The sequence below is a fragment of the Geotrypetes seraphini genome, chromosome 1 (assembly GCF_902459505.1).
Source record: "Geotrypetes seraphini chromosome 1, aGeoSer1.1, whole genome shotgun sequence".
Taxonomy (NCBI): domain Eukaryota; kingdom Metazoa; phylum Chordata; class Amphibia; order Gymnophiona; family Dermophiidae; genus Geotrypetes; species Geotrypetes seraphini.
The window spans coordinates 404,618,951-404,645,215 of NC_047084.1; the positions used below are offsets into that span (position 1 = coordinate 404,618,951).

At 44.3% G+C, this 26,265-nt stretch overlaps 1 protein-coding gene across 1 annotated transcript in view; it reads right to left on the minus strand.

Moving 5' to 3' along the window:
* TBC1D2 (TBC1 domain family member 2) overlaps positions 1-26,265 on the minus strand; it is a 523,004-nt gene that overhangs the window by 137,743 nt on the left and 358,996 nt on the right. The window lies entirely within an intron of this gene.

The window sequence follows — 26,265 nt, forward strand, 5'->3', positions numbered from 1 at the left end:
ATGGGCGCATCACCTTTGCTTCATTGTTCTCTGGAATGAATCTCTTCTCAGGAAATGACATGTACAGAATGCTTTAACTCACTGAAGGATTCTTAAACTTAATTTAGATGAGTTGGTGGTGGTAGCGATCAGCACATGCGCAGAATACACCCGCATTAACAAAGATTGGCAGGAGAGATGCCCTCTCTCCTGCCGCATTGCACAACCTCCCAACAACCCTGGTAGCAGGAAAGATGGAGAGATGTCCTCTCTCTCCCACCATCACCCAACCTCCCTTTGCCCCTGACTCTACACCCTCCCCCACAGCGGGAGAGATGCCCTCTCCCTCCTGTCATTATCCAACCCTCCCCCCATGCCCCAGACTCCACACACACACACCCTCCCACAGTGGGAGAGATGCCCACTCTCTCCTGCCGTTGCCCAACCCTCTCCCTGACAATTCCCCCCATGCAGACACCCACCTCCCCAGGTTCTGACTGGAGTCCCACAGGTGAGAATATAAAGCCTGCATGTCTTCAGAGAAAGCATTGTTACTTACCTGTAGCAGGTGTTCTCCGAGGATAGCAGGCATATATTCTCACAACCCTTCCACCTCCCCTAGTTGGCTTCTTAACTTTGTTAGTGAACTTATGGTCCTACAAGCTGATGTCAGCCAGGAAGGCACCAGCATGTGTGCGTTATGGGTGGTCTTAAAGTGACAGTACACTTTGACTACCCGTGCTGGGTTCTGTGGATAACATCACCCACTTGTGAGAATATATGCCTGCTGTCCTCGGAGAACACCTGCTACAGGTGAATGACATTTCAGCACATGGTACAGTTTCATAGAACACACTATCTACGTATAATCTAAAATTATATAATAAAAATAATATAATTGTTAAAAACATTCAAGTACAATGTTAAAAATTATTAAAACATACTATGACAATAAGAATAGAAACAAAAGACCTCATTTAAATATATTAAAATTAATATTCTAATTTTTCAAATAAATAGGTCTTTAATGATTTCCTAAATGTGAAGTAAGAATTAGATTGAAGTCATCGGACTTAGCCAGGAGTTCATCTTCCCAGCGTGATACTCCTGTCTAAAAAGGTCTTATTACTGCAAAAACCTCACCCCATTCAAAATATTGATATCTTCCCACCCACCCCAAGTGTAAACATTTAAAAATCAATTTATAACAGAAATAACCCACCCCCTCCCACCCTTCCCTGGATATGTACCAAAATAACAAAAACTAACTCACATTCACTAATCAATTATAATGAGGTAACATACAATGTCAATGGGCCCCAAATTAATTTAGATATATTACCATGTCCCAAATTCTCAGCATTCATCCTTTCACATCTATAACTAGAGCAAAAACTTGCCCATCAGAACAAAAAATTTAAACAATCACAGTTCTTCCAGTTTCGGGTGATCATCTGGATGGCTAGCCCAGTCATTATAAGGAAATGACGGCCTCTATATTGATCTATAGAGGGCTTAACATATAATATTGTACCACAAATGACAGCCTCATATGTTAGAGGAATTGATGATTCTAAAATGTCATTAATTCTACCCCATATTGACCTCCAAAAGTTAAGTATCAAAGGATAATAGAACAACAGATGATCCAGTGTCCCAATGTCTAAATGACAATGCCAGCATCTATTAGACTTGGAACTATCTAACTTGTGCAACCTAACAGGGGTCCAAAAAGATCTATGTAACAGAAAAAAACATGTTTATCTCATAGATGCTGACGCTGTACATTTCAACCTCCAAGTCTAAATTCGTGGCCATTGAGATGCAGAAATATACTGCTTTATCTCGGTGCTCCAAATGTCACAAAGACCGTTTTTTGGTTTTTCTATTCAAGAACTCAGATATCAATTTCTTTCTCTTTTTTTTTTTTGTTTAACCAGAACATCCGTTTCCTGCCTAAAGTCTGGTCTCTTGGTGCTCTTTGTATAACCTACTATGCCCAGGGGAATAACAAGAGCCTCTAGCTTCTGGTAGTGGTAAGGAAGAGATAGGATTTCACATCCCTAAGTAAAGACAGTTTATATGTACTGTATTGAATATGAGAAATATGAAAATATGTAAAATGTGAATGAATGGTCGAGATCCCAGAGCATGAATTGTGTGATTGTGTGTGTGTGTGTGGTATTTAAACATGAAATGTTTTATAAAACTAATAAATTAATGAAAACACTTTTAAAACAGTGAAAATAGTTGGGTTTTTTCCAATTCTTTATTATTTTCAAAACTTACAGTAAGTGTAACAAATACCACATTTTATACATCAATGACACACTTAATATTATCAAGTTTATCAAGTTTATTATGTAATTTGATTACCTTATTTTCACGCATATAACGCGCGCGTTATACACGATTTTACAAACCGTGCATACCCTTGCGCGTTATACGCGTGAGCGTGTTTTACAACTTTTTTTTACATAGTTCCCCCCCCGATGCCCGATTCATCATCCGGAAGGACCGCTCGCACTCCCACCCCGAAGGACCGCTCGCACTCCCACCCGAAGGACCGCTCGCACCCCCACAGCCTCTCCCCCTCCCCCATGGAGAAGCTGTCTACCTTGTTTCCGGATGCCAGTGAACCCAGCTGCTTCCTCTGCCGGCAGTCCTGCCCCTTCTCTGAGCCCTGCTGCGCTGCTTCCTCTTCCGGCGGTCCCGCCCTTTCTCTGACGTCGTATTAACTAGTTATATGACTAATTTGTTCTATTTTTTCCCTTCTCAGGATTGCAAAAAAATAAAAAAATTACTACTTAAGGTCTTCCTAATAAAACTGTGAGCAGTAGGAATCAATGTATTTAAAAATGGTTGCCAAATTATCAGTAACATTCTGCCCTGTTTCATATCCCAATCAGAAATAGACATAGCCTCCATAAGTACAAGATAACATTCTAGCCCTCTAGTGACCATAAGTTGGTCCTGAAGAATCTATCCATTAATAGAGAATAGCTTTCAAGCCTGAAAGATTCACCCATTTAAAAAAATTTTTAGAGCCCTTAGGTATAGGAGTTGAATATCAAAAATCTAAAATAAACTATAGCTATTACAATGCCATTTAACATGCTACATATGACTAACTTGAGAAAAAATTATTGACCAAAATTTACAAATCAAGGAACATTTCCAAGGTCGCTTTATTGTGGCCACATGTCCGACAAGAACTTTCAGAGACAATTGCTGCTCGATAGGCTCACCAAGGTACCATATACAAACGACAAATTTGTATCCTATCTCAAAATAAGAAATATCTGGTATACGGCCATAAAGTAAGAACAAAAAAACGTTTTATATGAGTACCTTGTAAATTTAATTATAATTCTATCTTCCAAACTCTAGTCACTTTATCATAATCCATAATGGCAGAAAATTCCAACAGAGAAATTCCAACAGAGAGTATCTAAAGTATTTTAAAGGAACTATTAACTGAGCTTCCAATCAAATTACCTCTAATATAGTTCCAAATATTTTTAAACATAAAAAGTTTTGGGGTAGAGCGGATATGTGGAGGGGCATAATCGAAAGGGACGTCTAAGTCCGTTTACATCCATTTCACAAGTCATCCAAAGTTAAAATGAGCCTAAGACACATTTTCGAAAGATACGTCCAACTTTTTTTTACTTTTGAAAATCGTCTAATTATACGTCCTGCTGATCTGATCGTCCAAGCCACTAAATCGTCTATCTTTATACCACATTTCCATTCAACCTTCCGTCCAAGTCCAAAACGCCTATAACAAGCCCTGTTGTACGTGGGAGGGGTCTGCAAAGTGATGGACTGCACACACAGACATGCCACCTAAATAGTGGGGTACCTTACAGGGCACTGCTGTGAACTTCACAAAAAGGGTGCCATGGCTTCTCCTCACTACAGCTCCCTTATAGGTGACGGTGAGTCCCCCAAACCACCTCCAGAATCCCCTAGACCCACTTATCTATCAACCAAATAGCCCTTATGGCTGCAGGAGCCACTTATATGCCAGTAAAAAAGGGTTTTGGGGGTATATAGGGCAGTGCACATGTTTCAGTATCAATGCAGTGATTACAGGGGCTTATGGGCATGCGTCCTTCTCTCTAAGGGTCCCTAACCCACCTCCAAGATGACTTAAGCTGCCTCTGGGCTGGACGACTAGGCTTTCCTATGCCAGGCGGCCAGGTGATGATGGTCTGGAGGCTGAAATTTAAAGTTGTGAATATAATTTTTATGGGGGTGGGGGTTTGGTAATCACTAGGGTAGTGTGTGGGGGGCCTGTGTTATGTGTTTGCAGTGCTTATCTGGTGACTTTAGGTGGGTTTTTGTGACTTAGACCATGTTTTACATGGTCTAAGTCACAACATCCATGTTCCATCTAGGCTCTGTTGTTAAACTTTCGGTTATACATGCTGTACGACAAAGTCTAAGCCGGCCCACGTCCCACCCAACTCCCGCCCTCAACATGCCTCCCAAAACGCCCCATTTAGCTTTGGACGTTGAGCGGCACTATGAAGGCCTAGGTCGTTTAGAAATATGTCCAAAACCCGGTTTTATTATCGGAGCTTGGACATTTGTTAGAAATGTTCGTCCAAGTGCCAACTTAGGCCGGTTTTTGGACGTTTTTCTCTTTTGATTATGAGCCCCATAATGTTTTAATTGAAGGTATGAATAAATATCTAAATGAGGCCATCCATACTCAGTATGCAATTGAGTGAAGGTTGGAAAAATACCTTCATCTCCAAGGATTTGATATAAGTATATTTCCACTCTTATCTGCCCAAAAACCAGCAGATTTCATACCAGGTTGAAAAGATCCAACGGGGTAATTTGATAATTAAAATCTAATTTACAACAAATCTGACGCCAACTGGATCATAAAGGTGCAAGTAAAAAATAAGGTGTCCTCAGAACAGCAGACTCCAACCTAGAGGAATGAAGTAAATAACTGAAGTGATAAGGTTTCCACAAATGAAGTTCCACTGAAGTCCAAGAAAAATAAGACGTTGAAAGAAACCAGTCATGTATATTAGAAAATGACACGGGGAATAAATCTGTCCCTGTCACTGCCCCGTCACTGGACCACCGTCCCCTTCACCGCCCTGTCCCCACCGTCCCCTTTACCACCGCATTCCCAAACCTGTCGTCCCCTTCACCGTTCCATCCCCACAGCATCCACCCTTCCCTCTCGCCACCTCACCACCCTTCAGTGGCCAGAGAATCTCCTTCCCTCCCCCTTACCTTTGCGGTGTAAAGAAACTTAAGGGAGGGAAGGCACGCGGTTACCGATCATGCACACAGCCCCTTCCCTCCCTTCCTACCTACCTCCAGCCAAATCTATCTCCCTTCCTCCCTCCCCCTTACCTTCACGGCACTTTAGAAAAGAAACTGATGCCGGCGAAACCTGCCTGTGCCGCCCTGCAGTCACGTGTGTGTGGGCGGAAGCTTCTCTTCTTACAATTGTCATTTTATAAACACAAATAAAACAGAGCAAGGTTCAACAAAACCCATCTCCCCTTCCTTTCACAAATATCCCCTTCACTATTGTGAAAACTGAACAAACCAAATTACTACAGAATGCAACATAGAAAATTCAAAATAACAGAATACTTTAGTCACACATGGCAAGAATAATGTTAGGGAAGTGCAACTAGGGCAACTGCCCCCTGGTCAGAGAGAGAGACCTAAGCCAGATGGAAGCTAAAGAAGCACAGCCTGGACTTTGCGGTCCCCAGTTATATCTAATACCAGTTCAGCAGGATACATATTTCAAATTTAAAATATTCTAATCACAAAATATAAAATAATTTTTTTTTTCTTTTTGTTGTCTGGATTTTATTCTTCAAATCACAGTGGTCTCAGGCTTTGGTTTTAGGTTCCTTCTGTCTTCATCGTGGCATGGCTGGCTCCTGAAGGTAAAATAGGTGCATGATGAGCTGGGGAAAAGATGCCGAGTCTGACACGGGCGCAATTTTTTTTACCACAGGAGTAAGACTTTTCACCACTCCCACAGGGTGGTGAAAGGTCTTGTCCCCATTCCTGCAGTAAACCAGTTGCAAATGTCTCCATTCCTGCAGATTTATTGTGGTGACCCGCGGTTTACCGCGGTAAACAGTCCCATGTCATTCTCTAATGTATATGTCTCATATTACAAGAATTTATAAATTAACATAAAGACAATAGACCAAGACCTCCCCTATCTATTGATGTGGCCTTTCAGCTCAAATGAGCTTGGGGGGGGCAGCCTATTATAAATGGACAGATATGTGGTAGAAGGGGTAAACATGAAATAAAAAAAATAGCCACTAAACTTTCTTAAGAACATAAGAATTGCCTCTGCCGGGTCAGACCAGGGGTCCATCGTGCCCAGCAGTCCGCTCCCGCGGCGGCCCCCCCAGGTCCATGACCTGTAAGTGATCCTTTACCTAAATCTTACCATGGTTCAGGATTTTACTAGTTAGGGATTGATTGAGGAGATAAGGACTTAATCCAAGAGCAGGTGAGCAAGTTTTATGAGATGCTATATATAACCAAAATTGGATAAACCAGAATACAAAACCAGGTAGACAAAGAAGAAGGGATAAAATATTGATCTGAAAAAAGCATATGCTTTATACTGTGGTCACTGGAAACAGAAGAGCAGGCATTCTCTCAGGGAATTAGAATTAATTGATAAGCTCTGTTGAAGGGGCGGTAACTTAGTTTTATGGAGTTCCATTGTTTCAATGTGGGCCCAGTCTGATCTCGAGGTATTACTCCAGAGACCTGTGGCAGATAAGGTTTGGCTTTTGATCTGGTTGCTCTGGAGATGGACTTTTCTTCTTACTACAGAGATTACATTCCAGGGGAGGCTCCCTCTCCTTTTTGCAGATGCATATATGATTAATTAAATTTTAATAAACTATTAAAATACAAATTAGTACTTACATATGTAGGAACTTTCATTTAAAGGTCTTAGATTAGAATATATTTACCTCAAAATTGTATTGGAGGATTTATATAGGAAAAAGTAGATTTTCTTTGGAGTGGGCTAGCCACTCCCCTTTTTCATTAAGACAAAGGATTTTCAGTGCACGCTGTTAAATGACTCAGTAGCATGAGAGAAGCAATTTGATTTTTAAGGGAATGATTTAAAGCTGTAAGCCAGGATATTTTTCTTTGTAAGTATATTGCAATACTTTTTATTTATTTCTTCTGTATTTTTATAAATGATGTAAGCTAGTATTAGAATGTAACTTTTAAAAATCCTTGTGTGAGGGGGAAGGCATTCCCCCAATAAGCATGCAAAAGCCTTATATGGTATCAAATATTTTTGACCAATGATATGCGGGCAGAGTGTCGTCATATATTAGGTATATATAAGTAAACATAGCAGAATAGAATTTTGAGGCCATCAGTCAGAGAAGCTGCATTTACACTATCTGACTGTAATGTGCCTCCATTGTACAAATGCCTTTTGAAACAAGATTATTGTTAATTTTTAATAAACAATATTTGATTGGAAATATTTGTACAATTATCATTATTCCAGTGTATCTATGAGCAGGGTAGAAACATAATGAGGAAGAATCAGGACTAAGACCTCCATGAAAATGAAGGTGAAGACACCCTTAAGACCCTAAAGAAGAACATTTACTGTGTTGTTGAATTGAACTTGCCTAAGCTTTATGAACAATGCAAAAATCATATCTCTCCCTGTCAGCATAAACAAGTCTTTTTATGAGAAGTTCATCTTTGCCCCAGAAAGCTGGCAAGCATCTGCTGACTATTACAATATTGGTTATCTGCTGACGGTAGCAGCCTTGGATATTTTGAGACTTTTCAAGAAGACAAACCCAAACAAGAAGACAAACTCAAGCAACAGTACAGGACAAGGTGTCCTACCAAAAATTATTAGAACTGCTGACTGAACAACATTCAAGCTCAGGAAGGAAGAGGGCCTACTCTCAGAAATTATTGAACTTAGTATTAAGAATGCATTGTCAGGAAATTAGAGAGGAGTCAGATTTGACACTAGGTGACATCATGTTTCAATATGGCTCCGAGATATATATGCAGACTATACAATCATAGATATCATAGATGTGTCAACCCAATAGAAAGTGAGTATGTAATCTGTAACTAGGTGGTATTCTAGGCTACTAAAGTATATAATCATCGCTGCCCTGCCTCGCGCCTGCCGAGACTGACCACCGCGCCGAGACTGACTTCCATCACAGCTCCCGGCTGCCTGCTTCCTGCTGGGCCGGGCGTGTGAGCATGCTCCGCCCCCCAGTACCTGCCGGGAGCACTTAAATTCAACAGCAGCAAGAGCCATCTTTCAATCGTCGCTGCCCTGCCTTGGGCCCGCCGAGACTGACCACCACGCCGAGACCATCTTCCACCACAGCTCCCGGTTGCCTGCTTCCTGCTGGGCCGGGCATGTGAGCGTGCTCCACCCCCCAGTACCTGCCGGGAGCACTTAAATTCAACAGCTGAATGGTGCGCAGCCTTAGCGCGCGCCTTTGCGAAGCGACTACACGGAGCGCAAAGTAGCCTCCCAACTCCACGCCACCTCCTATCCAACTACCAGACCCTGCCCCACGGGAGAGCCTTCTGCTGACGACAGACTTCAAACGCTCCATCACTGCACCGAAGATCCCACCAGCAGCTCTGACTGCCTAGCAGCTAAGTATTTGCAAGACTACCTCAAGTACCAGCATGCCTTGATAACACCCTAATATCTTGCATGTCTTCAGAAAATCAATTGCATGCCTCTAGTTTCTTGCATGTCTTCAGAAAATCAATTGCATACCTCTAGTTAGCCTGGACACCTCATATACTGTCATACTAGGATAACTTTGGTTTCTTCAGCCGGCAGAGCTAGGAAGAGGGGAACTGCCATCTTCCTTCCTGCCCTGCTGACCCACTCATCGAAGCCTTCGTCGGGGCCTTTGACTCCACCCCCAAGTCTGCCAGCTCTTCCTAGCCCTTTGAAAAGGGCGAGCCTAACAGCGCACCACCGTTCGGTGCATTGTCTAAGGCGCACGGGAAACCGCGCGGATCCAAAAAACTAGTGACCTGCCCTTCTATTAGTCGGTCCACAATCACCACACTGATCTCCAGGAGAGCTAAAGAATGCCCAGCAGTCAAAACTCCGCTCCCTAGCCCAACGGACCGGATCAGCTAGCAGACTCAATCCCAACCACGATCCTGTAGGGTCTGCAGAGTCTGCTCTCAGGCTGGACTTATCTGATAAGAACCTGCATGGACCAGCCAACTAATTTAACTTTAGTTTCTCTCAGGTTCAATTAGGCTCAGTCTTTACTTAGGCTTTACTTAGGTTTGCTTGACTAGGACTAAGCTTTCGATATTACTCACTCTAACACAATGACACCTTTATATAAGCATTTGATCTGGGTTCTTATGTTTTATTGGACCTGTTACAAAATGGCTGGTCAGCTGATGCATTATACACCATTCCTATCCCAGTCCTCAAAAGGCCCCGGCTTTACCAACTCAGATCCTCCTAGAACAACTAACCAAGTTCTATATGATTATTCCGAATGGGGTCCCTTCAATATCCCGATTGTACCCCCTTCAAAAAAGCCTTGCAAAGTTTATTGCAAAAAACAGCGGTCGCTGAGGAAGATCACCTACGCTCTAACCACCGACCCTCCTGATCATCAAATCCTTCAAGGCTTCTACTTAAATATACGATCTATCAGGAATAAGGCACAACTGGTCAAAGACTGGCTGGAGGAGACCAACCCTCACTTTGTCCTCCTAACGGAAACATGGCTGATCGCAGATAGCGACATTAAACCCCATGGGTTTAAAATTATATCTCAACCTAGAAGCAGGGGAAAAGGGGGAGGTTTAGCTATTATCTTAAGAGAGTCCTTCGAGTCTTCTATCCCACAGTTCTTCAACCGCCGGTCCGCAAAAAAATCTTGCCGGTCCGCGAAGGATTCGGTCCCCGCCGCAACGAAAGGCCGGCGTCAGCTGACTTGCAACTTCCTGTTGCAGTCGCTGTGCCGGGACTCCTGCCTTCCACCGCGTTTGCCTCCTGCCTTGTCTCCGCACCTCCAGACCACTAGCTCTGTTTGCTTTTAACTTCGGCACAGAGCTGCCCCTAAACAGTAGTTTAGCGCGGTTTCATGAGGCAGCCTCGGGGCCTTTGCTACACCGGCCCACATTGCATCATCGAAGTGGGCCGGCTATCAAAGGCCCCGAGGCTGCCTCATGAAACCGCGCTAAACTACTGCTTAGGGGCAGCTCTGTGCCGAAGTTAAAAGTACACAGAGCTGCCGCTGGTGGTCTGGACTCTTGGGCCGCTGAAGGAGGGCAAAGAGCAGCTGTCCTGGAGGTTTCCCTTCCTCTCGCCTTTGCAGGTCCCTTTTTTTTTCCTTTAAATGGCAACGGGCCCCAGCATCGACATCAATCAAGTAAGTTCCACTGTTCCTTGCAAGCGGTTCTGCTCAGCCAAAGCTTCCCCTCTGACATGAGCCACCCTCAGGGGAAAGAAAGTGACCCGCAAAGGTGAGGGGAAGTGGGGCAGATGATGGAAGTTGGGGGGGGGAGAGAGAGAGAAGGGGCAGATGATGGAATGGAGGAGGTGAGAGAGAGAGAAGGGGAAAGATGATGGAAGTGAGAAGAAGGGAGAGAGAGCAGAAGGCAGATGGATGTCAGTTGAGAGGGGAGAGCAGATGCTGAATGGAAGTGGGGAAAGAACACATACTGGATGGAAGGAGGAGATAAATAAAGGGGGAAGAAAATAGTAAGATAATGGAGGGGTGAGGGAAAGGGGTGACAAGCTCTGGGTAGACACGGTGAAAAGAGGGAAACAGGACTAAATAGTAAGAAAGAATTTAATTTAGATGGAGGCAGAAAATAGAGAAGGAAGACCAGAGAAGAAAAGGGAAGAGAGAGCAGAGAACGATATCCTCCTCACAAACTCAATAACAAGCCCCTATAATCTACTGACCGGTGATCTGAATATCCACCTAGAGCAGACAGAGCAGGGTGACTCCAAAGATTTGCTATCCTTCATTTCCTCACTAGACTTCTTTGTGCCGGCTTCTGAAAAGACCCATCAGAAAGGCCATCAGTTAGATCTAGTATCCTTTTCCTCCAAAGAACTTGTCAATCCCAAGATCCAATGGAAGCAAGCTACCTGGTCGGATTCTTTATGGTCCGACCACCGATTATGCAATTTCCAAATTAGCTGGCTAGTAAGACACTCGCCAAACAAACCCAAAAAGAAAAAAAGGAATAATAAAATGGTAGCTAGCAGAGGCTTGGTGAACCCAGTGGAATTTTGGTCACATTATGACATTATGAGATTCCTTCTCGGTGGACTCTTGGACTAAAACGAGTACTCAGATTCTAAACAAAATAGCCCCCATCAAACCAAGAAAAGTGAGAAATAAGAATTTGGAAGGCTGGTACAACGCTGAGCTAGGAAACGTGAAACGAGAGTTACGGAAACTCGAAAGAATTATGGTTGAAATCAGGAGATAGTGAAGGGAGATCGAATTGGAGACTAAAACTAAAAGAATACAAGAAACTAATAACAGAGAAATGCACTAATTTTTACGCCCAAAAAATAGGCTCACCAAACACCAATAGTAGAAACCTCTTTGAATTAGTTAACAATCGTTATGATACTCAGGCCTTCTCCAGTTCCACCTCAGACTCCCCACCATCTGCAAACGCCTTGGCCAAATTTTTTAAGAACAAAATAAATAACTTAAGATCCATACTAACGGTCTCCACAACCAACCACTGGTCCTACCCAGTTGCTCAACACAAAGATGGACCTAGGGTTGACATGTCCTGGAATAACTTCACTACTCCTTCCTGGCAACAATTCTGCAAAACTTACATGAAATACGCTGATTCCTATTGCAGATTAGACTGCTGCCCAGCAAACATTATGAAAGTCGCTCCAGTCACCTTCAAAGCCAAGCTATACTACTCGCTTTTCTCTCTATTGCAGTCCGGTACATTTCCCGAAGATCTAGGCCAGATTTTTATCACACAAATTGTAAAAAATCCTAAAGAATCTACTAAGCAGATATCTAATTACAGACCCATTGTGAGCACTCCCTTATTTGTAAAGCTGGTAATTGGTAAATCAGGACTTAGTAATGTATCTAGACAAATTTAGCATACTACACGACAATCAATCAGGCTTTCGATCGGGGTTCAGCACCGAAACTGTCATTGCTTCATTACTAGATTTCCTCCATAGCCTTTTCAGCAAAGGTTAAAGTGCCCTAGTTCTACAATTGGACTTAAACAGTGCCTTCGATCTGGTCGATCATACCATTCCGATTGAGTGTTTGATGTCAATTGGACTTTCAGGTAATGTATTAAAATGGTTTCAGGACTTTTTGTCTAAACGATTGTATCAAGTCTACAGTGATAACAAACAATCCAGTAGCTGGGTAAACTCTTGCAGAGTGCCGCAGGGCTCCCCCCTCTCCCCAACATTGTTTAACATTTACCTCGCCTAACTGGGGAACTTACTGCAAAGCTTAAAAGTCAAATTCTACATCTACGCAGACGACATCACTATAGTCATCCCCCTTACATCCCTGTCGTCTGAAACAAAGAACCACCTGTCATTTATTTTAAATCAGATCGGATCATGGATGACCAAATTCAAACTAAAACTCAACTCGGACAAAACCAAATTTTTCTTAGCAAGCCCAAATGATAAAATTAAAGACTCAACAATTTTTGTGAACGGCCAGACCTTCCCTATTGATGATTACACATGGACTTTTTGGTTAGGAAATGCTTCTCGATCTTATGGAAACTCAGAACCATCAGAAAATATTTCGACGCAGTATCATTCTGCTTATTGGTTCAATCTTCCATTCTAAGCACACTTGACTACTGCAACATCATTTATTTGGGTACCTTAAAAAAAAAACTACAAAGACTCCGAATCATCCAAAATTCAGCGGTTCGACTGATCTTTGGGTTGAGAAAATGGGAACACAACAGTCCCTACTATCAAAAACTTCACTGGCTGCCCCTGGAAGCATGATTTTTGTTTAAATTTTCTTGCCTTTGCTATATATCAATTTTCGGCTTGGCCCCTATTTACCTGGATTCTCAATTTAATCTGGACAGTTCCATCAGGTCCACATGCATAATTCATTTGTTCTCCTTTCCATCATTAAAGGTCTGCCGCTACAAAAGATTCCTGGACAGAACTCTTGCCTTCCAGGCAGGTAAATGGAACGACTGGCTGGCTAACATCATCACCCACTCCGCATCTTACCTCAATTTTAGAAAATGAATAAAAATGAATTTATTTAACCGATTGTAACCTATGAATCTAGTGTATCACTCCTCCCAACCTGTACCTTATTTTCGATGACTTTGCATTGTAACTTCTTCGACATTGTATTGTAACTACTTCAGTGACTTTGCATTGTAACTACTTCGCTGTTTGTCCAGCGGCTCTTGTTGTAAACTGCCTTGAACTATCATGGCTATAGCGGTATATAAAAAATAAAATTATTATTATTATTATTATAAGTAGCATATCGGTTGCCTTAGACTTTAGGATGGATCCATGGCAGGAAGCTGGATTTTGTGTATGTTATCCATTGGCCCAATGTGCTGTACTTTGTTTTCGTGTAAGCTGACTTTTGTCTATTGCTAATAAACCTATGTTATATACACCAATTGGGTTGTTGCGAGGTCAGTTTATGAAAAGGTCTGCAGCCACCTTCTCAATAACTCTGTTTACCATTGGCATAGCCACTATTGGTAATGGAAGACATGGTCTACCTCCTTTCCAAATAAACCCTCTAAGAAATTTATTTAATTGAAATTCAATTTTTCAGGAAAGAATAAGAGGAAGCATCTGATAAATGTAAAGCCATATTGTATAGAGCTATTTGCCCCATCAAAGAAATTGGAAAATGACGCCACATCAAAAGCTGAAATTTAGTCTTTTCTAACAATTGCTGTATGTTTATATCATGAAGTTGAGTGAAATCTTGCAGTACTGATATATCGAGATATACTATTTTACCTGGCGCTCACGTTAATGGAAAGGTGCCAGTCCATTGAGAAGGTAATGACAACTGGAATGGAAGAACCGTCGATTTCTGGTAATTCAATTGAAATCCAGAATGGAAGCCAAATTCATTCAGTGCATCTAGCAGATGTGATAAAGAATGCTCCAGATCAGTCAATATGAGCATAAGATCATCTGCAAAGGCTAGAACCTTCAATTCTCGACCCACAATGGAGAGGCCTGTTATATGGATATCATGCTGCAAAGTATATAATAATGATTCCAAATAAATACAAAAAAGTCATGGAGATAATGGACAACCCTGACGTGTCCCTCGAGAAATTGCAAAAGAAGTCGTCCCATTAATAAGAATAGATGCACGAGGTCTAGCATATAGGACATGCAAACAATCAATAAAAAATCCTGAGAAACCCATGTATGAATGTGTCGAAAAAAGAAAAGACCATCCCACCAGTCAAATGCTTTTTGAGCATCCAAACTAGCAAGAAATCCCCTGCATTTGACCCGTCACCAATACCATCAAAACCTTGCAAACATGCAGAACTGATCTAACATGCTCTTGTCCTATAAGTAAAGGTAAATAAGAAGCAAGCCTGTCTGCCAAGACCTGGGCAAAAATTTTAAGGTCAACATTAAGCAAGGAGATAGGGCGGTATGAATCAACAACATGAGGGTCTTTTCCTTGTTTTGGGATCAAGGTAATTAAGGCATCTGTAGTACCAAGAAGGAAGAAACCATCTTCCACACAGGAGTTATTGTCAAATATATTTATTGAGCAACAAGAAAAACAACAGTCAAAAACAGGTACAAAGAACAACAAAGGAGCTCCAGATTTCACACAAAAATCCAACAAGCTCACCCCACCAACCCAACCCACAACCCATCCCCCCCCTCCCACTCTCACTGATGACAAACAGAACATAATAAACAGAGGAAAGGACAAATACCAGGGGCTAGCAGTTCAAGAGGCGACTACGAGCCACCGGGGACAATGTTGTCCAAAAGGGCTCCCAAATTCGCTGAAAGGTCCGTCCAGACAAGGAAGAAATGTCCTGGACTCCCCTCCGTTCCCAAGAAAGCAACGTAATCATGTGACTACGCCAGAGGGAATAGTCAGGCGCCTCCACTTCCATCCACTTGAGTAAAATGCATTTGATAGCAATCACTGCAGTCCAACGAAGGAATGCAGAGGCCCCGGGCTGGAGGGGATGAAAATGTAAGGAGGCACCAAATAACACCAAGGCAGATCTCTGAACTGTAATGTTCCAAGTAGTATCTACAAAAAGAAAAACAGCGTCCCAAAAAGTCTGTATGGATGGACAATACCAAAACATGTGGCCGAGACCTGCGTCTGGAGCACCACAGTGCCGGCAGTCCGCAGTCGAGCAGAGGAGAAACATACAGGCAGAGAGTCAATTTGTAGTGTTGTTCCCACAAAATTATATGTTTACTGTACAAAGGTAGCTTTTTGATAGCAGTCAGAATTACATCATCAGAGAATTCCATATTCAAATCTCCCACCCAAGCATCCCGCAATCTGCGACAATCAAGCATAAGGGATTCGTCCTTCAGATGTCTATGGTGAAATTTCAATGGGACAGGCTGTTGGGAACCAAATGTAAAGGCCTCCATCAACAATTCCCGACAGGAGGCCGAAAGATGAGTATTTGACAAGGAGGAAATGTAATGACGAATCTGTAGGTAGGCATAGACATCTGTACGAGGAAGAGCAAATTCCTCGCAAAGCAGATCAAAGGGTTTAATTTTGCCCTCGTCATCAACCAAATGAAACAAAATATGAATCCCCTTTGCTTCCCAACGCACAAAGCTAACATTATCCACCCCAGGAGGGAAACGTGCATTATTGCGTAATGGTAAAAAAGGAGAGACCGTAGAACTAAGGGAATGAAACCTACAAACCCAGTGCCAGGCCCGACGAAGAGGGCAATGCAACAACACACTGGGCGCAGATTCCCATTTGGAAAGCAAAGAAGAGTGAAGAAACAAATGAATGGCTACAGGGATGGTGCCGGGATATGAACTTCGGATTCCTAAACCTTGGGGAAGCGCTACACGGACTTCAGGGACCAGACGGACTCCATCTGACCAGTAGGGGTAAGAACGTCTTCGGACACCGACTAGCCTGCCTGCTTCACAGGGCTTTAAACTTTCACATATTAGTGCAGAAAGGAATTATCCTGATGAGGTGAGTCGAAACTCCGCTTCCATGTCCAAGGTAAGTACCCATATTGCAAACAGTTCTTTAGGAGTCACATCGACTCGGGTAGGATACGCCTCACAGGGACTTAGCAAACACATGATATGGAGGGTCATGTATGTCAATGCACACAGTTTAGGTAACAAAATTCTAGAATTGGAGGCTGAAATAAGGAATGCCAACCTAGACTTGGTTCACGGACTCACATGGGTGGGATATGGCTATACCGGGCTACAATCTACTTCGTCTGGACAGAGAGGGCAGGTTAGGAGGGGGGGTAGCTCTATACATTAAAGAGGACATCAAAACCACCAGGATCACAGATGTCAAGTACACCGGGGAGTCCCTCTGGGTAAACCTGGCAAGAGGCAGAGAAAAATGCCTGTATCTAGGTGTGGTATACAGACCCCCAAGACAACTGGAAGACTTGGACACAGAATTAATTGAAGACATAGAGAATATCACTGTACGAGGAGAAGCAGTACTGCCTGATGCAGATTGGAACTCATTTTTAGCAACAACCAACGGTAGCAGGAGGCTCTTAACCTCCATAAAGGGAGCACGTCTCAAACAAATGGTAACGGAGCCCACTAGGGCCCAGGTGATCCTCGACCTGGTACTCACCAACGGGGAAAGCGTCTCAGAGGTCTCAGTAGGAGATACGCTAGCCTCCAGCGACCACAACATAGTATGGTTCAACCTTAGGAAAGGCTTCCCTAGATCAAACACGAAAACAAAGGTACTCAATTTCCAGGGCACAGACTTCGCATGCATGGGAGATTTCGTCCATCGGACGCTGCAGGACCAAGCGGAGACCGATGATGTAGAAGCTAAGTGGTTAACAATCTAAGTGATGTAGAAGCTAAGTGGTGAAATCAACCATACATGAAGCAACTAGCCGCTTCATAAAATCAGTAAATAAACGACAAAGAAACAATAAACCCCAATGGTTCACCGCGGAGATCTCGCAGCTCATTAAGGAGAAGAAAAAAGCGTTTCTCTCCTACAAGCGCACGGAGAAAAGAGAGGCAAAGGTAGAATATAGGACCAGGTCTACAGCGGTCAAAATGGCAGTTAGGGAGGCAAAACTTTAAGTGGAAGAAATTCTGGCAAAAAAACATTAAAAAAGGGGACAAATCCTTCTTCAGGTATATTAGTGACAGAAAAAGGAACACAGGCGGGATAGTACGCCTTAGAAGACCGGACGGAAGTTACGTGGAAGCAGATTCCAATAAAGCCGAACTACTGAATGAATACTTCTGCTCAGTCTTCACCTGTGAGGCACCGGGACACGGTCCGCAATTGAAGGCAACACAAAGCACAGAAGACCCGTTTCAGAATTTTGAGTTCACACCAGGTGAAGTTTACAGTGAACTGGCAAGACTCAAGGTGAACAAAGTCATGGGACCAGACAATTTGCACCCAAGAGTGCTCAGAGAATTGAGCGATGTCCTGGCGAAACCGTTGGCTGAGCTATTCAATCTCTCCCTAAGTAAGGGGAAAGTTCTCCTGGATTGGAAATTAGCTAATGTCGTTCCTCTGCATAAAAAGGGTTGTAGGGCAGAGGCTGCGAATTATAGACCGGTGAGTCTCACATCAATAGTGTGCAAACTCATGGAAACACTAATTAAAAGCAAATTGGACACAATCTTGAATGAAGGGAATCTTCGGGATCCCAGTCAGCATGGATTCACCAAGGGTAGGCCCTACCAATCCAATCTCATCAGCTTCTTTGACTGGGTAACAAGAAAGTTGGACTTGGGAGAGTCTTTGGACGTCGTGTACCTGGACTTCAGTAAAGCTTTTGACAGTGTCCCACACCGCAGGCTGCTAAGCAAGATGGAATCGATGGGGTTAGGAGAGACACTAACTGCAAGGGTCAATGATTGGCTGAGTGGCAGACTTCAGAGGGTGGTGGTTAATGGTATCCTCTCTAAAACATCAGAGGTGACCAGTGGAGTGCCGCAGGGCTTAGTCCTGGGTCCACTCCTTTTCAACATATTCATAGGGGATCTGACTCAAGGACTTCAAGGTAAAATAACACTATTCGTCGATGACGCCAAACTATGTAATATAGTAAGTGAATGCAGTTTACAGAATTATATGGCGCAGGACCTGCTTACATTGGAAAGTTGGTCCTCAACCTGGCAGCTAGGCTTCAATGCTAAGAAATGTAAGGTCATGCACCTCGGAAGCGGAAATCCATGCAGGACGTACTTCTTGAACGGAGAAACTTTAACTAGGACTTCAGCAGAACGAGATTTAGGAGTAATCATCAGTGCAGAGATGAAAACTGCCAATCAAGTGGAGAAGGCTTCATCTAAGGCAAGGCAGATATTGGGTTGTATCAATAGAAGTTTCGTCAGCCGAAAGCCTGAAGTCATAATGCCGTTGTACAGGGCCATGGTGAGACCTCATCTGGAGTACTGTGTGCAATTCTGGAGGCCACATTACAGTAAAGATGTGCGCAGAATTGAATCGGTTCAGTGGACGGCCACCAGGATGATCTCGGGGCTCAAGGGTCTCTTGTACGAAGAGAGACTGAACAAATTGCAGCTCTACACTCTCGAGGAACGTAGGGAGAGGGGAGACATGTTCGAAACATTTAAGTACCTCACGGGACGTGTCGAAGTGGAAGATGATATTTTCTTTCTCAAGGGACCCTCGGCCACAAGAGGGCTCAAACTCAGGGGCGGAAAATTTCATGGCGACACCAGAAAGTATTTCTTCACAGAGAGAGTGGTTGATCATTGGAACAAGCTTCCAGTGCAGGTGATCGAGGCAGACAGCGTGCCAGACTTTAAGAATAAATGGGATACCCATGTGGGATCCCTAAGAGGGTCAAGATAAGGAAATTGGGTCATTAGGGCATAGACAGGGGGTGGGTAAGAAGAGTAGGCAGACTTGAAGGTCTGTAGTCCTTTTCTGCCGTCATCTTCTATGTTTCTATGTTTAAACGCACTAAAGTGGGTAGAGGTAAAGCATGAAAGTTCCAAGGAGGTGTTAGTAAACGTGGAGGTGCCACTAAAAAGATCATTGATGTGGCGCATGCCACAAGCAATCGTTAAGAAACGAATATTCAGCAACCCCAACCCACCCTTATACCAAGGGGAGGCCGCCCTCCGATAAGAAAGGCTAGCATGCTTGCCCATCCAAAGGAACCGTTGTACCATAGTAACATAGTAGATGACGGCAGATAAAGACCCAAATGGTCCATCCAGTCTGCCCAACCTGATTCAATTTAAATTTTTTATTTTTTATTTTTTCTTCTTAGCTATTTCTGGGCAAGAATCCAAAGCTTTACCCGGTACTGTGCTTGGGTTCCAACTGCCAAAATCTCTGTTAAGACTTACTCCAGCCCATCTACACCCTCCCAGCCATTAAAGCCCTCCCCTGCCCATCCTCCACCAAACGGCCATACACAGACACAGACCGTGCAAGTCTGCCCAGTAACTGGCCTAGTTGAATATTTAATATTATTTTCTGATTCTAAATCTTCTGTGTTCATCCCACGCTTCTTTGAACTCTTTCACAGTTTTACTCTCCACCACCTCTCTCGGGAGCGCATTCCAGGCATCCACTACCCTCTCCGTAAAGTAGAATTTCCTAACATTGCCCCTGAATCTACCACCCCTCAACCTCAAATTATGTCCTCTGGTTTTAATGCGATCAATACGCTTTTCATCATGGGGGGACAGATAAAGGGGAAGAACCTGAAACACATATAGCCACTGTGGCACAACAAGCATATTATATAGGTTCACCCGGCCCAACAAAGAAAGGGGAAGACCCCGCCACAGCTGTAACCGCGTCCCAAAGGTAGAAAACAAAGAGCTAACATTTAGAGAATAGAGGCGGGCGAGATCCATAGGGATATGGACCTCCAAATAACGAAGCTCAGACTTCGTCCACCGCAAAGGGAAGGAACCCCGCCAAAAAGTATGAACTGTCGGGCAAGAAGGCAAAGCCAGAGATTTATCCAGATTCAGGGAAAGGCCGGAGTGAAAACCAAATTCCGAAATAAGATCTAATGCGGGGGCAAAGAAACCTCAGGAGTGGTCAGGATTAAAAACCTATCATCCGCATAGGCCAGCGTCTTCAAAGACACACCCGTGACCCGAAGGCCCGCACCTCATCGGTGTGGCGCAAAGTGCAAAGTAAGGGTTCCAAAAAAAGCAGAGGAGAGAGGGGGAGCCCTGTCTAGTACCTCAGAAGATAGGAAAGGAATCCATACGAATACCATTAACCAAGAGAGACGCCCTCGGATTAGAATATAATGAACGGAATGCATTGAGATAAACCCCCCCCCAATCCCACATGTTCAAGTGTAGGAAACAAGAAGGACCAGTTAACACTATCGAATGCTTTAGAGGCATCCAGGCTAACAAACAGCGAATCAATTCTCAATTCCTGGCAATGAGCTAGCGCAAAGAGGACCTTGCGCACATTGCAAACTGAGTGTCGACCCCGAACAAATCCAACCTGGTCCTCATGGACAACAGAAGGGAGAAGAGGTGCAAGACGGTTGGTCAAAATACGGGAGAACAATTTTAAATCAACATTAAGCAGAGAGATAGGGCGATAAGACCCCGGGTCATCAGCTGCCTTACCCGGCTTCAATAATAAAGTAATCAAGGCCTCATTGGCATAGCGATGAAAGGAGCCCCCAGTTATAGCCCACAAACGCGGTGAGAAAGAATACGGTAAAATTCGCCAGAGAACTCGTCCGGGCCAGGAGCCCGACCCGATCGAAGGGATTTGATGGCAACCTGTAATTCCAAGGCTTGAAGAGGTGCATTAAGACGCGTCGCCGCTTCCACAGCCAAATGCGGCATGCCAGACGAGTGCAAATAGTCAGAAATGAGGTCCCTGGAGATCTCATCCGGCGCAGCATAAAGTCGAGAAAAGAAATCCAGGAGCGTCTCCGCCACCTGTGACGTTTTGGTGACCCGATCCCCCCTAGGCGTCTGAAGGGTCAGGATCGGCTTGCGGCCCAGTCGAGCATCCACAAGACGGGCCAATAACCGCCCAGGTCGGTTACCAAAATGATGAAATCGATGTTTATGGAAGGCCGCCCATTTCATAGAACGGGAGTGGAGTAACGAATTAAGCGTAGCCTGAGTAGACAGATAGTGTTCCCGAGTAGCGGGAGATGGAGCAGCCTAATAGGCACGCTTGGCTGCGCCAAGATCACGTTGTAGGGCTATAATACTAAGATTAATACGTTTGTGTCTGGCACAAAGAAAGGAAAAAATGTGACCCCGAAACACGGTTTTGGCGGCTTCCCAAAACAAAATGGGATCATCTTGATGTTGTGCATTATGTTGTAGATAATCGTCCCATTGAGTCTCCAAAAAGGTTTGAAACTCCACATCCTGGGCCAGATAAAAGGGAAATCGCCAAGAAGGAGAACGAACGTAGGTCGGATCTAAATTTATATCAATCCAAATGGGCGCGTGATCGGAAATGGCCAAAGAGCCAATCACCTCTGACGAAACGGAGGGGAACTGACCCACGAATACAAAAATGTAATCGATGCGAGACCAAGTATTATGGACTCTGGAGAGATGAGTATAGTCCCGGACCTCAGGATGTAAGAGGCGCCAGGGATCCACCACAGAGAGCGTGTCGCAAAGATCAGCAAGACGACGTCCTCGAGCCCCAAAAGCAGAGGGGGGAGGCCCCGATTTATCTAAGTCAGGATCGCTAACCAAGTTGAAATCACCTACCAAGAGCAAAGGATCGCCAGAAAACCGGGAGTGAAGCGCAACCAATGAACGCAAAAATGTGGATTCCGACGAATTAGGGCCATAAACCACCAGTAACAAATAGCTCCGGTCTCCCAACGAAATTCGCAAAAGTAAATAACGACCCTCCGGAGATTTGTCAAGGACCTGCACTCCAAGAGGTGAAGATTTCCTAAACAACACCGCTACCCCACCATGTCGCCCAGGTGAAGATGCATAATAAACCTCTCCCACCCATGAACACCTTAGCTTAAGATGTTCCTCATCGGTAAGCCTAGTTTCCTGCAAACAGGCAATATCTGCATGATGTCGCTGAAGCGCCACCAAAATTTTAGACCTCTTAATCGGGGACGTAATGCCCCCAACATTCCAAGAAGTTAGCCTAAAAGGCGAACTTACAGCAGCCAGAAGACATAATGAGTAGGACCCACAGCTAAGCGATACCACAAAAGCAAAACCCCAGGAGCCCAGCCTCCCCCAGGGACATCAGTCTCACTAAGTACTAGAACCAGAAACAGGGAAAAGGAAAAGATCTCAAAAGCTAGCATCCCACACAGGCAGGTTAGTGTCACACAGAGAAAAATGGAGAAAAGAAACCCCCAACTCCCAGGAGGGAGTATACAAAACAACAAGTACCTCAAACCCAAAAACAAACCCCAAGCATCAGTGAGAGTAAAACCAATCCCCCCATGTCCCCAACCACCAACCCACGCTCCGTCCCACCGAAGTGGAGTGAAGCCCCAAACCAAACCCACCCCAACCCCACCCAAACCAAAACTCCCAAGGTCCCATCCAAAAAGGCACTCTCCATCCCACACTTGTGGAAAGGAGAAGGAGTCACGCCCAGATGTAAATGGGGCCCCTAGTCCGCCCCACCCCACTCACTCCAGAAACCCCCCCACCAAAGCCCCAGGCAAGACACACCCCTCAAACACAATCCCATCAAACCCACCACTCCCCACACTCATCCAATCAGCCCCCCAAGAAGTCCAAAACTCAAGAAACCAAAAGGTCAGAAGGAATCTGGAGAGCAATGAGCAAGGGCTCCCAAAATTATCCGACCCCCCTAGAGTAGTCACACAAAGGGAGCTCCTACTCAAGTATACAGGAACCCTGTAAAATCCACACCTTCACATCGAATGCTCACACAAACCCCACTCAACACAGTTAACAAACCAGAATCAAACTGGTACCCCATACAAACTAGAAACAAACAATCACCCCTCCAGAAAACCAACCCCCAAAACACAGGCACACAATCCACCCCAGTTGAAAGCTAAGCCCCCTCAAATAGGTCACAATTGCTTTAAAACAACAAGACAGTCCAGCAAGACCAATAAGGTAGGCAGGTCCACCCCGGCAAAGTTTGATCACCCTGCTGCCAACAGAGCACCATAGGAGCAAGAAATTGCTTGTCGGGTGGCCAAAGAAACAAACTCAGGTAGAAACAAAGGGGGGGACCCACACAAGTGAAGGGCCAACAAACAAGACCACAAAATGGTGCCCAAAAATCAAGTGGCAACCAAAATGATACAGGCCAGGAGTCACATAGCAAAATCCGCCAGTGATCAGTTCAGCCAAACTGGGGGAAGTTCCAATGTCCAGCGCTCTGGCAGTTTCAGACCAAACTCCAGCAGGCAAGTAGAAGTCACATGACGGCACCCAACCATGTTAAGGGGCCGAAGAAGGCCCAGACTCTCCCAGCAGAGCATCCACAAATGCCTGGGCCTCCTTAGTCTTTCATCCCGTAGTCATCCAGACCTTCAACAGGGCAGGATAGAGTGGAAGTGAACTTTACAATCAAAAAGTGCCGAGCACACTCTGGAGAAGCGACGCCTTCGTTCCTGGAGCGCAGGAGAGTAGTCCTGAAAGAGACAAACTGGGGTACCTTCATAAGTAATGGTATTACGTTTTTGGCGGTAAGTTTTCATTAACTCCATCTTGTGGGCCGAGTTATGCACTTTAAAAATTGTGACCCGGGCCCTGGCATGATCGTCAGTACGTCTCCCAAGACGATGGGCCCGGTCCAACCTCAAAGGCCCCATACCTTCAGGGAGCGGTAACTCAGCGCGTAACCAGGCCTCCAACACCGCAATCAGTCGGGACTCAGGCACCATTTCCGGCAGGCCAATAAGGCGTAAATTGTCCCATCTCAAGCAATTCTTGAGGTCCTCAATTTTGTCGGCCTGCCAGGATAACTGGGCCTGCAGAGATCTCAAGTCCGTCCCCGAGGCTGTTTGGACCTCTTCTACTTGTGCTACTCGGGTTTCCAGTTCTCCCATTCGCCTAGTCGTTTCTGACAGTAAAGATTCAAGCGTTGTCAGTTGGCCCGAAAGTTTATCAAAGCGGGCATCCAGGGCCCGGACAACCCAAGCGGACAACGCTGCTATGTGAGCTGCCGACAACGGGAGCTCCAAGCCCGGTTCAGCCCCCACCGCCGCCATCTTAGGATCGGGTTGCAGCATCCTCCCTTCCCGATCCCGGTTGCTGCACGTCGATTTACCGCTCATAACAGGGCTCCCGGGTTGCACAAAACGATCCATAAAACATCCAAACAGAATCAGCGGTGCAATTACACGAAAACACTGGGGAAAGGTGCAGGGGGAGGACCTGAGGCCCCGGAGCTCGAGCAAGGCACGTCCTGCTCGGCTCAACACATCACATGACCCATTCACACACAGGAGTTATAATATCGCACCAACTGTCCTAGAATGTAGTAAAATACTAATTTGTAGCATTCCTTCGTAAATCCATCAGGTCTAGGCGCTTTACAAGTTGATAATAATTTAATGACCTGCTGACCTTCCACTGACCGTAATGGTGCATTTAATGAATCTGTCATCTGGGGGGTTAATTGGGGTAATACTGAGTCTTCCAAATATGTCTGCACCAGAGAAGGCTGAAAATGAGAGTCTGTAGTATATAGTACAGGCTGGAGAAATAATCACAAAAGAGATCCGAGCAGGATCATTAATATAAGTCCCATCTGGGAGACTAATAGAAGGAGTCAACCTAGGTCCACTACAAGCTTTGGTGAGATGAGCAAGATAACATCCAGGACGATTACCAAAATGAAACAAATGAAATTTTTGATAAATATTGTTCCGTTTAGACCGCTCATGAAGAAGAGCATTTAAGGCTTCTTGTGCTGTCAACATGCCCTCCTTGTGAGCCAAAGTAGGGCGACGAAGATAAGTCCTCTTTGCATTCTGAAATTGGTGTTCAAGAGAAATAATTTTGGAAGCTATACAACGATTACATCCTGCAATATAGGCTATAACATCTCCACTGAGTACAGCTTTGGATGCTTCCCAAAAGAGAATCAGGTCATTAGCATGTTCTGAATTAAAGTGAGTATTAGTCTGCCCATTTTTCCACAAGGAATTGTTGGAAATGGGGATCATTATATAAGTAGGCCAGAAATCGCCATTTGCCACTTCTACGGGTACCCAGCTCTAAATCTACTAATATCAGAGCATGATCAGTAATGGCCATCAGGCCAATAATAGATAGTAACATAGTAGATGACGGCAGATAAAGACCCGAATGGTCCATCCAGTCTGCCCAACCTGATTCAATTAAAATTTTTTTTTTTTTTTTTTCCTTCTTAGCTACCGTATTTGCCGGCGTATAAGACGACTTTTCAGTACCTTAAAATCCTCCCCAAAGTCGGGGGATGATAGCACCCAAGGAAATATGGATTGAGATATAAGAATATAATCAATACGAGACCAAGTAGAGTGAGAACGAGAAAAATGTGTATAGTCTCTTTCAGTGGGGTGCAATAGTCTCCAAGAATCAACTAAATCTAATGTGGAACATAAATAGGGCACTCCCTTATGTGGAATAGAGGTCTGCTGTCCTGAGGAAGACCTGTTTAGAGAAGGGTCCAACACTTGGTTCAAATCTCCAGCTAAAATAAGGGGACCAGCTTCAAAACTCAATGCAGTCTGAACCAAGGAGTAGAAAAAGGCATGTTTGTAGATAGTAAGAGCATATACCACCAATAGATTAAAAGAAAAGGAACTCAGAGTTACTTGTAACAAAACAAAGCAACCATAGGAATCTTTAGCTAGCAGTTTAGTATGGCATTGTAAGCTTTTGCTAATTAAGATAGCTACTCTCCCTTTTTACAGTTAGTTAAAGAACAGTAAACCTCTCTCACCCAACCAGTTTTAAGCTTCACATGTTTTATATCAGATAACTTTGTTTCTTGTATATAGGCTATGTCTATCTCCTGGCATCGGATATATGAG